This window comes from Gobius niger (assembly GCF_951799975.1).
Source record: "Gobius niger genome assembly, chromosome: 17".
NCBI classification, from domain to species: Eukaryota; Metazoa; Chordata; class Actinopteri; order Gobiiformes; family Gobiidae; genus Gobius; species Gobius niger.
The window spans coordinates 11,350,463-11,364,534 of NC_136868.1; positions in this window are offsets into that span (position 1 = coordinate 11,350,463).

A 14,072-nucleotide genomic window follows, 5' to 3' on the forward strand; every position below is an offset into this window, starting at 1 on the left:
TAATAAAAAGTTACGGCAAGAACGCAAGGAACACGATCCATAAAGCCCAACTAGAGAAAATGTGCTCAGTTAAGAGGTGCTGATGCTAATGGAGATCTAAACATAAACACAGGCCTCTCAAAACTAACATTTTGCCTCTACAGAAAGCACCTGGATGACTGAGAGCTTGCACTGACATGCATCGTTGTGCAAATTGTAATGATTGTACTAAATTGAAGTTTTCAATTCTAATTTTACGCATTGCTGCTAAGTTATTACGTTGTAGTTTTTAATTTGTTCAATAAAAAACGTTGTCATCTCTAATCAAGGAAGGTGCTGTTGGAGTGAACACGGCTGACACTGGATTACGTTTTCATGTTTGCACGGCAGAGGAAACTTCAGAAATAACATGTTTGGCACAGTATCATGAGCAGAAGCAATTTCCGAGGAGATAGGCCATATACAGAGATACAGAGGATGTTGATGCGGGGACTGCGGATGTCGTCAGGAAGCTCTGGTCTAATACTTCACCCATTATGTCCCAGTGGTGCATACGTGTTATTGCTCCTGTGTGAACGCCGGTGATAAGTGCTCAGAGGGAGAGCGGGCAGCGGATTCCTCTCAAACATTTGGTCCAAGGACAGCAGCACATCGATAACGTGACTGTGCAGGTCCTCTGTGTTGATACATGGATAAGATATTAGTTTTACTCATTGCTATTGGAGATAACAGGAAAAAGGTAACATGGCAGGTCATTTTGTGCTTAGACTTGTCCCTGTGGAATGTGTCCTCTGCATTTGACCCATCCTTTCACTGGTGCCTGTGGGAAACATCCATCTCCAGATTGTTATATATTGATCGGGGGTGCACGGCAGGAGGATTTACTGGTTATTAGCAAAAGAGACTTAAAGTGCATATGACACTTTTTTTTTGCTAAAACACAGTAGACACAATGTAGTGAGAAAAGGGTCCTGCTTTCTATCAAGTAGATCTAATCATATAGAAAATATTGTTTAACTTGGAATTTACAACAATTATGTTTAAGATTATGCCAAAAATTGTGCCGTTTTCTTTTGTGATGTTTATAATTTAACTCCCTTATTGGACACCGACAGGAAGTGACATAGATGAAGGCAAACAATTTTAAACTGTTGCCGTGTCAACCATGTTAGGGTCAATGGGAAATGAGACACTGCTCTGGAACCTTAACTTTATCTACAGCTTTAAAATTCAAATAGAAATAACCTTTCTGCCCAACATTCCTTCTACAAAACTGCTGCTTCACTGAAATGAAATGATAATTATGAAACTGATAAACTTGCAACTGATGTTATCCTTTTAAATAAGTCATATTTTCAAAAAGCATTAAAACCCGTTATAAGCACTTTAAGTAAACATGTTTTTTCTTATTATTATTATTATTATTATTATTATTATTATCATTAATTATACTGTTTTAAAATTCATTTATACCTTTCTTGATCCAGGAAAGTCTCACTGAGATTCAGAATCTCTTTCAGTTTTTAGTGGTGAGGGACACAGGAGTAACCAGACCTACAGACAGATCATGAGTAATCTTCTCACTGAAAAGCCCTACTCTGACCGGTAATCGAACCCGCAATCCTCTCATGTGAAGTATAAGCACTAGCCACTGCGCCACCACATCACCATCACCTACTTTACTAATACTTTTACTTATACTGTGTTCCAGTGTTGTGCAACAGCTACACTAACAGACTGCCATATGTGCCATTACCACATTGCAAATGTCAAAGTTACAAATTCAAAGATATGAAATTACAAGACATTATCCTATTTCACGACCCTGTAGTAATTTTCAAACCCTGAACTACATTTTTTCCACAAGATCTCTTCAAAAATGACTTGGAACAGTTTGTACCCTTAAAGCGGAGCAGGACATTTACTGCATATGCTGCTGAAGCTCAGTGCATCTCTATGGTGCTGTGCTGCTTCTATAAAGATAACATTATGGCCAATCTGCTCTGAGGGATTGAGTTTCCACTGGTGTGGACTGTTTGGGATGAGGCGGTGTTAGTCTTTAAGTATTTACGGCCCGAGTGAGCGTGTGTTGTGATGATGTGCAGTTGTTTGCTATGTGAGAAGCTGTCATTAGTTAAATAGCCCCATGCAGAGATCAGGCGCTATGAAGTATAATTTAGAGCGGCAGTAATGATGTCCCTCTTCAGCCCTGGACTGTATGCGTAACAGTGAGCCGTGCTTTTCCAAAGGAGTCCACTAATGTGAGAACGTCATGCTGCTTTTTACTTGTTATAATGCCCGTCTAGTTATGTGCCACTCTCAGTATTATGAAGGGTGTGTCTGTACTTCCCTAAAGGCATTACAAGTTTGAATGTATATTTGAATAAACCCAAATATACAAGGGAATACAGTGCAACAAACTGTATACTGTGCAATTAACCTTTTTTTTAAATTGTGTGCAGTGCAATTTAAATTATTTTTGGTGTGAATGTCTAATTTTATCAAGGCCCCCGGGTGGTGACAGGTCGTTGGTGTAATTGGATGTAGTGTGTCATGCTGCCACTAGATGTCGCATGAAACTGGACATTCCACCTGGAGAACTTACCTTTAAGTAGCTTCCGAATCCAAACTCTTCTCCAAAACTGGCAGCTATCACCTCCAGTCTATTCTGAATATAAATCACTTGGCTTATTTGGTGACAGATAACACAGTGGCCCATTCAGAACCACTGCTGGACTGATTTAAATCGGCTCACGGGATTATATGAACCGCTTAGTATGTCCTATACGACATGCATATGTTCCTTTTTCTGTGACATTCATCTATGCAAATGTGTCCTGCCATTGCAAGAGTAGATTACATCAATTCCATTAGATTTTTTTTTTTTTTTTTTTTATGTGAGATTACTAAATGAGTGATAAGGCTGATGGATGGACCTTGAGGATTATTGCATGACAGATAAGAATAGCCTTTGACCACCACTTTCTTTTTATCTCTTACAGTTAGGGCTAAATCAAACTCTTATTCAATCACTGAGCATTAAGAATATACTTTATCTGCTGTAAATAAAGGAAAGTCTTACAGTTTCATGTGCAACTTAAATTTAGCCATTAATTATTTCTGCTCGATCAGCTTAGCATATAAATAGCTTACAAATTTAATGTTGTTTGCTAGAATAATAAGTTCATGTTACAGTCGCTAACCACCTTATTTAATTACATTAATTCTTTTCAAGCGGTTGGAGCGCTTTCGTTCACAGCCCGGGCTCCCCCGCTGACAGCGAGCTAAATCTCCACTGTTAAAAATCAGCAGTTGAAGCAGCCAATTGGATTTTCATATGATTTGAGTCACACAACAGTGGATCGGCCGATGGAGCGGTAACATAAACAAAACAGTGTGCATTTCCTGGCAGCTCAGCCCGATGCAGCCTATAAACACTGAGCACATATATATATATGCAGGCAGTGGGGGATATATGGAATAAACAGTGCAGTAAACCTAAATATAGCAATATGCAGCTATCTGCCCCAGCCACCTGAGCGAAGCATGCGCACAGTGAGCTCCCTGCTATAGTCACAAGAATATTATACAACAATATAAAAACTCTGTTGGGAATTATGAAATTATATTCCTAAATGGTCAATCTAGTAAATGCTTAACCCCTGATTTCTTGCTGAGCTTAATCCTTTCATCACGGATTAAAGTCACTCACCATAGTTTACTACAGTCACACAGACTTCGTCTTAATTGAAACAGCAGTGAAGGGAGGGTGGGAGGAGCTTACAGGGATACTGTGTGAAAACCAGGAAGTGAAACAACTGGTTATTTCGTTCCAGCTGTTTTAGATCAATATCCCATTTTCAAACCAACAAAGTGTAAAATAATGATGATAATGTGTGTTTTAAAATGTAGTTATATAAAACATGGTATACGTATAGTATGGGTATAGTTTCTAGGGTCACAGAAATATCCATCGTTCAATCACTCAATCACCCAGTCCAGTTGACAATGTTTGAAAATCTCTTCTACAATGGGTAAGTTAAATGTAGAATCCACAATGTCCTTGCTGATATACACTGTGCGTCGCATGTCTGGACACATTCTGCCCTGTATAACTCAAGCGTCTAATGAAATGTCTGACCTTTTTAAATAAAATATGAATCAATTAGGAACAGATTAAAGTGCGGTTGGTGCAGTCAGCATTCCATGTTCAATGTCACCTAACCTTGGATTCCCCCTCCCCTCTGATTCTCCCACATGTTTCTCTCAACACACTAAATACAGCACGGATTACAGAATCCAAACTATCTTAAGTATGCTAACAGTAGAGTCACACACCTTCTGTTCTAAAATGACACAGAGTTTTGTACTTTTGCTACTTGTTTACCATTGTCGTTTTCCTTAATCCTACTTGATGCTGTAGTGCGCTTTCCCCATTATGGGATGAATAAAGGTTTTCTTATCTTATCATTGTGCTTTTTCTGGCTTTTAAACTACTTTAGGACACCTTAGCCTTGATATTTTTGTAATAAAACGAAATAACTTCAAATGATACAAAATGTAGTCCGACAAAACTGCAACAGAGCACAACGCTACTTCTGCTACAGCAGTGAAACGGCAAAAGTTTAAATTGAAAGTAATGATATTAGAAACCACCGAGCATACGAATGTGCAGAAGGAACAGAGAATTTGTCCATGGACAGAATCTGACCATGGTAAAGGTGTCCACTCTTAAAGGAACAGGCCACTGTTTTTTCATACTGAGATATGTTCTTACCTGAGCTTAGACGAGTTGATGCGTACCTGTCTGGTCTGCGTGCGCGCCCTCAGTCACGGAAAACCAAAGATGTTGATGGCATTTGGCCTTTCCCAGTATGTTCTTTTAGCTCCAAGCGTGGTGAAGTTAGAAGCGACCACACTCTTCCACGGGCACGCACAAAGACCAGACAGGTACGTATCAACTCGTCTAAGCTCAGATAAGAACATATCTCAGTATGAAAAAACAGTGGCCTGTTCCTTTAAGAGTGGAGCGACGTACTTTGCACTAATGAAACAATACACCACTATGTATGATTTTTGATGAGGATGTGCTTAAAAATGTCATTGAGTGTTAAGGACAAACAAAACTCTCACAACAGCTGTTTTTGTAATTTTGGAGGGTAAAACGTTGCAATTGTTATCAGGAAAATCCCTGTTCAGACTGTTTAATAAAGTAAAATCCTGCGCACTCCACCTTCTTAAACTTCGGTGGCTGTGAATCCTTTGCCCGGTGGTTCAGCTGTATCGGTCTCCGCTGCAGGGTCGCAGCTGCACTTAGAAAACCTAAAATTGCGGCCTGCTAATAAAAGCACTGAATGTTCCCGGGACATTGGATCCGCGGTCGGCAAGGCTCCAGGGGCAAGATGTCAGCTCCCACGCCACTAGAAAAAATATATATATGTCACGCTAACTTTCACACAACTTACTTTCTTATTATTTTCCTCGAGTAGTTTTTGAGAAAAATGCTGTTCTGGGTTCAGTCGTGGCGGCATAAGCTACATCTGAGGAAAGTTTCGGTGTCGTGCAAAGATGTGTCGAGTACGAGGAGATGCCGGATTTGGATCTATAATTGTTCTGATCCAAACCACACAGAAAAATGTAGGAGGAAGGGCAAAAAGTCAAAAGTTCGGTCATCTCTTTATTGAAAGGTGGACACATATATAGTACTGTATACTCATCGGTTTCTGCCACATGTTATTTTCTAATTATGGCCAACATTTTGGGGAATTTTGACCAGAATAATCTGTTTTGAATTGTTAATCGCCATGGCAACAGTTTCTCTCTTGAAACCCATGGAAACATTTGGTCAGGTACCAAATCTTTCCATCGCCTCACCGTTGACAGAAGATTGATGTGGCAATTTTTACGACAGTGGCTCAGGTGGTAGAGTGGGTCGTCCCATAACCGAGAGGTCGGCGGCGAGGATCCCGACTCCCGATGAATCCAGTGAGCGATTGGTTGTTGGTGGGCAGATGGTGGTACAGATTTACCTCCATTAGTCTACCCTGGGTGTGTGATGTCATATCTTTAAGCATCATGGGATTTGCAATAATAAAGTAATGGAGATTTTAAAAGGTAAAATGCTGGAGATATTGTTCACATCAAAACAATTGGACAACAGTGTGTTACCAGTTGTGACTCAACATCTAACAGAGTTCCACAGCCTTTTTTTTCAGTTTTTATACTGTTTTTAGCAATGGTAAATATATTCTAGCGCCCACAACCATGGCGGATCTCAATGGTAGCAGTGGATTTTGCCGAGCTCCATAGTTTACCGCCTCTGATGATGGAGTGAACCAATAAGTTACCTCCAGTTAATGAAGCCTAGACGTAAATTCAACTTGGAAGACTAATTTCAGCATCTCCTACCTGTGCTGCGACCCACCTCCACCCCTTCACCGCCTCTTCTGTCTGGCGTGGCTTAACCCTGCTACACCACCACCAGTTTCCAGGCTCCGGGGAAAGACATCCCCTCACTGTAACCTACACATCCATACTAAATATAATCCGTATACTCAATGTCTACTGCCGGGGTCTGATCGCCAAAATATTTATGTCAATAAATCTTTCTAATCTCTGCTTTTGTCTCTGAGTCTATCCGGGACGGTTGAATTACTATTACTTGATTGCACATTTAGTAAACTTGTAAACACAGGCTTGTAACACACATTGCAATATCGTTATTATTAATTTCAAAAGAGATGAGCAAAATTCAACAGCAAATGATTGTGCAGTGAAACACCCTGCTGTTCCTCTGCTGCAATTATAGCATGGAGCTGAAATAGGCCTTATTCTTAGACAGAGTGGGAGGCGAGCATTACTGTAACGATGTGTCATCTGGTATGTCTTGTGTTCAGTGTGAAAATCCTCCGTCAGGTAAACAAAGTGATTTCTGAAAATGGGACGGCAAATGCTGGCAGTCGGGTGGTTGTGAGACACACTGCTGTCCTCCTGCTGAATTCCCTTATGGTAAATCACTGTTCGCTGTGTTTGGGTCAGAGCTTGTTATCAATGACCTGTGAGCGGTGGCCAGAAGCATTACTCAGTCTAATGTGTTTTTATATTTACTGGTATTGCTTTCTCATCACTCAACACTGATAGCGAATAAATTGTTTTGCAGAGCGTCTGAGAATCACAACTTTGAAGTCTTCAGCTTTTTGGGGGAAATGAAACCTCAAACGGCAACATTATATTGGATATTTAGATAGAGCAGTCATAGTGTTTCAATGTTTGCATCTAATTAATAAGATAACTAACTGGAGCTTAAAGGCATAAATATCCGAAATCAAGTTGTTAAATAGGAGCTTGTATCATCTAGCAAAAATTAATGTTCTGTACATAATATTTGTTCTGAATGCTGTAAAAAAAAAAATGAGCAAAAAGTCCTGATTCACTTCTTGACCTCCTGAAAGTTTCTTGAAAATACGCTGCGTTGCTTTATACAATGTTGTTTCTGTCTTGCTTCTGCTGTATCCTGTTCGGTTTGACACATTATGCTTGAGGCAGAGGTAAAAGTTACTGTATATACAATGTAAGCAAATCATTCATGGTGGCATTTCCTCTGATCTGTAAAACATATAGGTTAAAGTAACTTCTTTAGGTTATTGGGGTGAACTTTTTACCTTAATGATTCACCACGGCAAAAACCACCAGTGTTATCTTAGTATAGCCACAGACTATTGCCGTGAATAAACCATGGGACAATGTGCAACCAGCGATTCTTTTATCACTACTATTTCATCAATTATGCACATGCTAAAAGTGGACTAAAATGGGTCACTGCTGGATGGACTCACTTAGCTACGAAGGCTCTCTAACAGGGCAAAGTGAAGCCGTGCATCAGAGAAGAAGAAGTGCGCTGTTACAGATGCAGTCAGCTCAGGGCAGACTGGACGCAGACAAGGGACCTTTGTCTTTAGTTTGTGCTATAATCTCAGGAGGACTGTGTTTAGGAAGGGGATATCGCAATTACTCCAGGTCTCTTGGGGTTTGGTTGGATTTGTGGTATTTGTGAATGGACACCAGCTGCATGGACTGGATTTTTGAGGTTATTAGCTTCCTTAACTGCACTGACTTTGCAGCAGTTCATTTTCCCCCCAATTATTTTACATAAACTACCACCTGGAGCCAAAGAGTGGATTACACAACAACCAAGGCTAAGGCTATATCACCGGTAGCTGTAGATGATTTTCTGAGGGTGCAGGAGTAGTGCAAAGTGCCTCAAGTAGTTGCCACTAATGATGTGATGTTATTAACTCATCTGCTCTTTTGAACGGCTGTTCACACTGAACGGCTTAAACATAGACTGTAGAATTAATTGACAGCTTCTGCTCACTCCTCCCCGTTTGACCATAATGACCACGTTCGCAAGGGAAATCATGGTGGATTTACAGACTCCTACCCTGCTCTGACGGAGCATGTTCCTAAAAAGGGTTTAAGGGCGGGATCTTCACTGTAGCTCTAATGCTAACGGCCTGTCAAAGTCCAGCCGTCATTTGTATACGAGATTTCTAAAATGTTTCATACGAAAACCCGCCTGGTTTCTTTAATTGTAACTGACCCAGCGTTATCACAGGAGCAATATCTATCGCAGAAAGTTTAAAAAACTTAGGCACCAGACTTTACTGTTGTTTAGAACGTATCTAAAGGGCAATGCTATCTAATGGAAAACTAGCTTGTTTTTGTCTTTGTTGTTGTTTTGTCGGTACTACAGCAACGTCGGCCCCTAGCGTCGCCGTCATAAAGCAGTGCAACCAGCGGCCATTGGGATTAAACCAGATCTCGATTGTGAAAAAAGCTGGATCTTTCTTTCAGTTAATATCACGCAGTCTCACCTTGAACATACTCATAAATCAGCATCGGCAGCAGAACACAAGTGAAAGCTTTTAGTACAAAAAAAACCCCCTCATGGTGGGCAGTTGTAGCCATGGCGCAACATTTTATACACATATATATTTTTCAGATGGTCCTCCCCATCAACAATAAGCCACAACAGTAAGCTTATACGGCTAACATCCAGCCCTACATGACAAACAAAGACATGGAGTATAAGCTATTCTCCCAATTCTTAACCATTATGTTACTCCTCAAATAACCCTCAGACTTGATTATTGTGAACGCTGCTATCAAGTGTTATCATTCAGGAGCTGCACAGTGCACCTGTGTCGTAAGATGCTCATAAATGTTTCCAATTACATTTTCCATTGTCATCATCCACCTGTGAGGAGATATAAAGTCTATAATCCACTGTGTACTGACCTGGACCTTCACCTCAGGAGCGAGAGCGCTAATTACACTGTTAGCGTCACTGTTAGCTGTTTGTTAGCGAGGTTGACCTAATGTTGCCAGATAATTTCATCATGATAATGCTGCTATGGTTTGTCCAGTCACTCAAAGCCACTTAAAAAATGTCATGTCTTTTCCTGTTGGTGTTGTTAAGCTCAAGAGACAATATAATAGCTGATCTTAGCTAAACCAATAAACAACTCATTGACTTTATATGGTATCACTTTTTCTACTCCAGTTATTTTTTCTTCAGAATAACATCTCTCAACTGTTCTTTTACCCTCACGCAAAAAAAGAAGAAGACAAAAACATGCTGGAAAAGCAACAATAACAAAGTAGAAAAGTGACAAAAACACAACAAAAACACAACGAAAAAGCAATGAAAAAAAGCCACAAAAAACAAACTCGACAAAAAAGAGACAAAAGAGCAAGAAAAAAAAACATTGTGAAAACACGAGAAAAAAGAATTTAAAAAAAGAGACGAAACAAGACAAAAAAGCTTCAAAATGTGACAAAACTGCACTTAACAATAAGACAAAAAAAGTTATTGCCAGTTTTCTTTTAAATGAGGTATTAACTGTTGCTCTCCAGTCAAGAAGCTTTTAGATTTTGGTAAAGACAATGCATTAAACGGACTATGCAGAGTTTAAAAATGTTAAAATAATGTATTTTCCTCCCCCTACATGTTCCAGCCACATCCTAATGTGTAGAATGGGCCCAGACATAGTCACCACAACTGCCTCTAAAATCCTGCACTTTCACTCAAAAAGTTGTTATTCAGGTCCGAAGTGCCGTCATGCACGAGCTTTATATAGAAGGTGCAGTTACGCATAAGACCTGAGGTGGCAGTAGTGAGTATAAAATGGCCAACTTGCATCTAGCCCCTTTGTGGTGGGGGGTATGAGGTAAAAAGTGCTAAAGTCTTTACATGTAAATCTAACTTTAATGACTGCCGGCCTGTTGTTTCACTGCTCAGAATGATCTCAGAGATGAGGCGTCTGCGCGGCGCATTTCGTGCGAAACTTGGCATCCCAGGGACAGATGCAAAAATAAACAGCTCATAAAGGAGCCAGACGGGTGTGTGCGTACACGGTCCACTTCACTCCGGCAGGTGCTTCCACTTCATCTGCCTGATTGAAGCGCCGTCTGAGTGCCATGTTCCTGAATGTATAACACGTTCGAATGAGGACAGAAGTATGTCTCAAATAACAAATAACAACTTAACGCTCGTGCTTTTGACAGACTGATGACGGCTGCTTTGACGTTGTCCCTTTAATTAATCCTGATCCCTGAATAAACACCTTAAAACTTGAAATGTACCTCTGAAATGCATCCATTTGAGGAACAGCATGTGATCATATAGTTCTGTTGATTTAAACACTGATTTGTCAGTTTTGCCAAAAGCCCGCAACCCGCCTCCAGGTCCCATGCCCACCACTGCCCTACAAGCAAACAAAGAAACATTGTAATTTTCCAAACTCTTAATCTCAGGGTGACTTCGAGTGAGGCCAGTTTCTCAGAAGAACTGCTACTTGAGCTGGAACAAGACATCGTGCTCCAGCCTCTGCAGATAAGTTGGAAATTGCCTCCAAAGAACAAAAGATATGAGGTTGTTTTTGTTAAGCCAGGCCTGAGGTGAACCTAGTTATCTCTAAAAAAAAAAAAAAAAAATCTGACCTGGTATTTCCAAAGTCAGACGTGCTACTGGTCAAATTCCTGGATTTCTTTTTCTTTATCATTAGCTATTGCAGTGCTGAGTTGTTGGAAGAAAGAGATTGAGATTGTGAATTCAACGTTGCCACAGAGCACTTTATCTCTGCACCCTGGTTAAGGCAGGCCGTGTGTGAGCCATACCAGGCCATTGTGTACTTTTGGTTGAGATTGTTTTACCAAAATGTCCAATTAATTCCGATTTACTGATGGATTTGCACTATCTTGCTTTCAAGTGGGGACAAAAACACATTGCTTGATTGAAGCACACAACACAGAACAAAAACTTAAAAATACAATACAGACAGCAGAATATAGACAAAACACTGCAATTATACTCACACTTAGACCTCTATATTGTTTAGTGAATAAGCTATTGATTTTTTTTTTTTAATCTCCCATATTATTTATTGAGAACAACATCAGGCTAGGTGCAAATAGAGAGTGTACATGCAAAATCAGTCATCATCTCTCCCCCCAAAGATGTCACCAAACCATAGCACCGTGAGGCTGCAGGGGCAGGGAAGTTTGCTTGGTCGAGGGCAAATTCTCTTTATTGAACATAGACTAAGGGCTCAACCTGCCAGGTTTTTTTTGCCTCCTACAAATGCCAGTGCTGTACATAGTACAGTGGGGAATAAAAGTATTTGGCCAAAATCCAATAGAATGTCTATGTGAAACTGACCAAATACTTTTTTCCCCACTGTATATGACCTAATTGGGCATTCTGTTTGGACATTTTTAAGTAATTGGCACATTTTTAGAGTATTACAATTCTTATAATGTCAAAGTATTCTCTGATTTGTGTAAAGTTATCTCTCAAAATCATCTTGAGGGCCGGAAGGTCTATGCTGGAAGGCCGGATTTGGCTCACTTTTGCCTCTTTTTTGCTAGCCTGGCTATCGCCAGACTAAATATCACAAGTGATATTGAATGTCACAAGTGATGTTTAGTCCTGGGACCACCAGTTCATTTTCTTGTAGGAGAGGTGTGGTTTACGATCGTCCATAGCCGTTTATCGGGCGCTACACATGTCTATCATGCGTCTGCATGTAGCCCATAGCCAATCGTATCAGCCCGATGACATATGACATACTCACTGTCTTTTTCAATAAACTTTCGAGCTAAACTATTTAGAACACAGTCTGAAGCTTGATCGAGAAATGGCTTCACATCTGCTTCAGTCATGTAAACAAACTTTTTTTTTTTTCCTGTCAAATAGCACATCATCGTCTTGCCGTCCCTCCCTGTTTTGTGATTGGTCCCCAAATCCATGCGAAGATTTTGGCCATGATCTCTAGGCTATGGAGCAGTTTGAAATGATTTGAGTGAATCGGTACTTCCTTTGTCAAGTCAACAATCAACAACAATCCTAAAAACGGCTATGTGTCTGTGTAGAACTGACTTTCTCTTGACTTCTCTAGTCCTATGTAAACCAATAGGAGTGAAGGGGCAGGCACAATTCACGCCCACGCGAATAAGGTGTGTCGTGTTCAGTGATGTTCCTGTTGTCATAGTAGCTGGTGAATTAGGACTTTTATCACTTGAACATTTTTTTTTTTGGTGGACTATGGCACTTTTTTTTCTTTCGGTTTCGGGAATATACTAGCCACATGATAAAGTGTCTTTGACTGTGCTTTTGGTTGACTGACCGGGCAGATTCCCATGTTTATGTTTAGGTCCAATGCTGACTAGCAACAAGAACGACACTATCATTAAAATATAATCGATAACAGTGATTAGTCATTGGTGGAGCCGTAAATCAATAAAGTGCACGTTTTCCATGCTCATACTTTGACCATCTGTAGTCCACTGTCGAGCTCCTCGAGGTATTCAGAGTCAGCCGCGTGGGCCGTGAGTGGGACAGTGAACTCTGGCCTCTACTTTGAACTACCCTTTGAGTAATAAGCGCACATTTAATCTTAACAAGACACTCAACAAGACCACACCGGTTAACATGAAAGAGTCTAATTTTGACTCATTATCGTTGCGAGATAGCCTGCTTTATTACTACTACACTCCTAGCTTGAATGCGTATGACTTTCTCGGAGGCTCCACTCGCAGCAGGTCAAAGATGCATCTGATAGGACAAGATAATAATGCTAATCAACTGGAGTTAATATAAACTACGGTCAAGGGTGAAGCTTATAAATAAAACTGAATATATAAATGAATAATAAACGCTTTATTCGTGCTCTCAGTGGTTGTAAACGAGTATTTTAGCCACAGATGCCCTGAGGTAGACTGACATTCGGGCTAATACAATGTTCACAGGATTTGTCAGTTCGAACAATGGCACTCTTGGTTCAACTAAGAGTAATAATAGAAAGTAGTAAAACAAAATGTGTTGAAATGAATGCACTAACGTCAAACAGAGCCATGAAAGAAATGGGATTATAGACTTTTTTTTAATATATACATTTGCTGTAGTGTTATTATATTACAGTATGGAAATGGTGAGCACCCAACAAATGTAAAAAGAAGGCATTACTTTACAGTATTTGCACAAATGGAAACACAAAGCAGCACAAGAAAACAAAATAGTTATGTGAAATACCTCTAGCAGTCAAGAGTGTAGCGAGAATCACCAAATATTGCACGAGTTTGAAAAACTGCATTTTTATTTACAAATATGATAAAGTCTTAAATACTGAAGAAAGAAACAATAAAATGCTACATAAAGATTTCCATAATGCCTATCACGCAATTCGTATAAAGTATAAAAATATCTCTGTTTACGCTCGTTGTAAAACCACATCCATAAAGTTAAACATTATAAACATTATATCTGTGTCCAACTGTGTCCAGTGCTGAGATGGTCTTAGACTTTGTCCCAAATGGGAATACAGTAAATCACCATCTCACGAGAGGTGTCCAGGTCAGAGTCGTGTCAACTAGGAGTGTCTTAAGTGATTCTCACACTGTGGTGAGGGTTTAATAAATATTATCTCACACGAAGCGCCTTTCTCAGTCTCAGTTTTCTTCTTGTCATGTTTTGTTTAGTCGTCATCCTGATTGAAGATACAATTTTGATCTGTTTCGGACTGGGTTTATTCCCG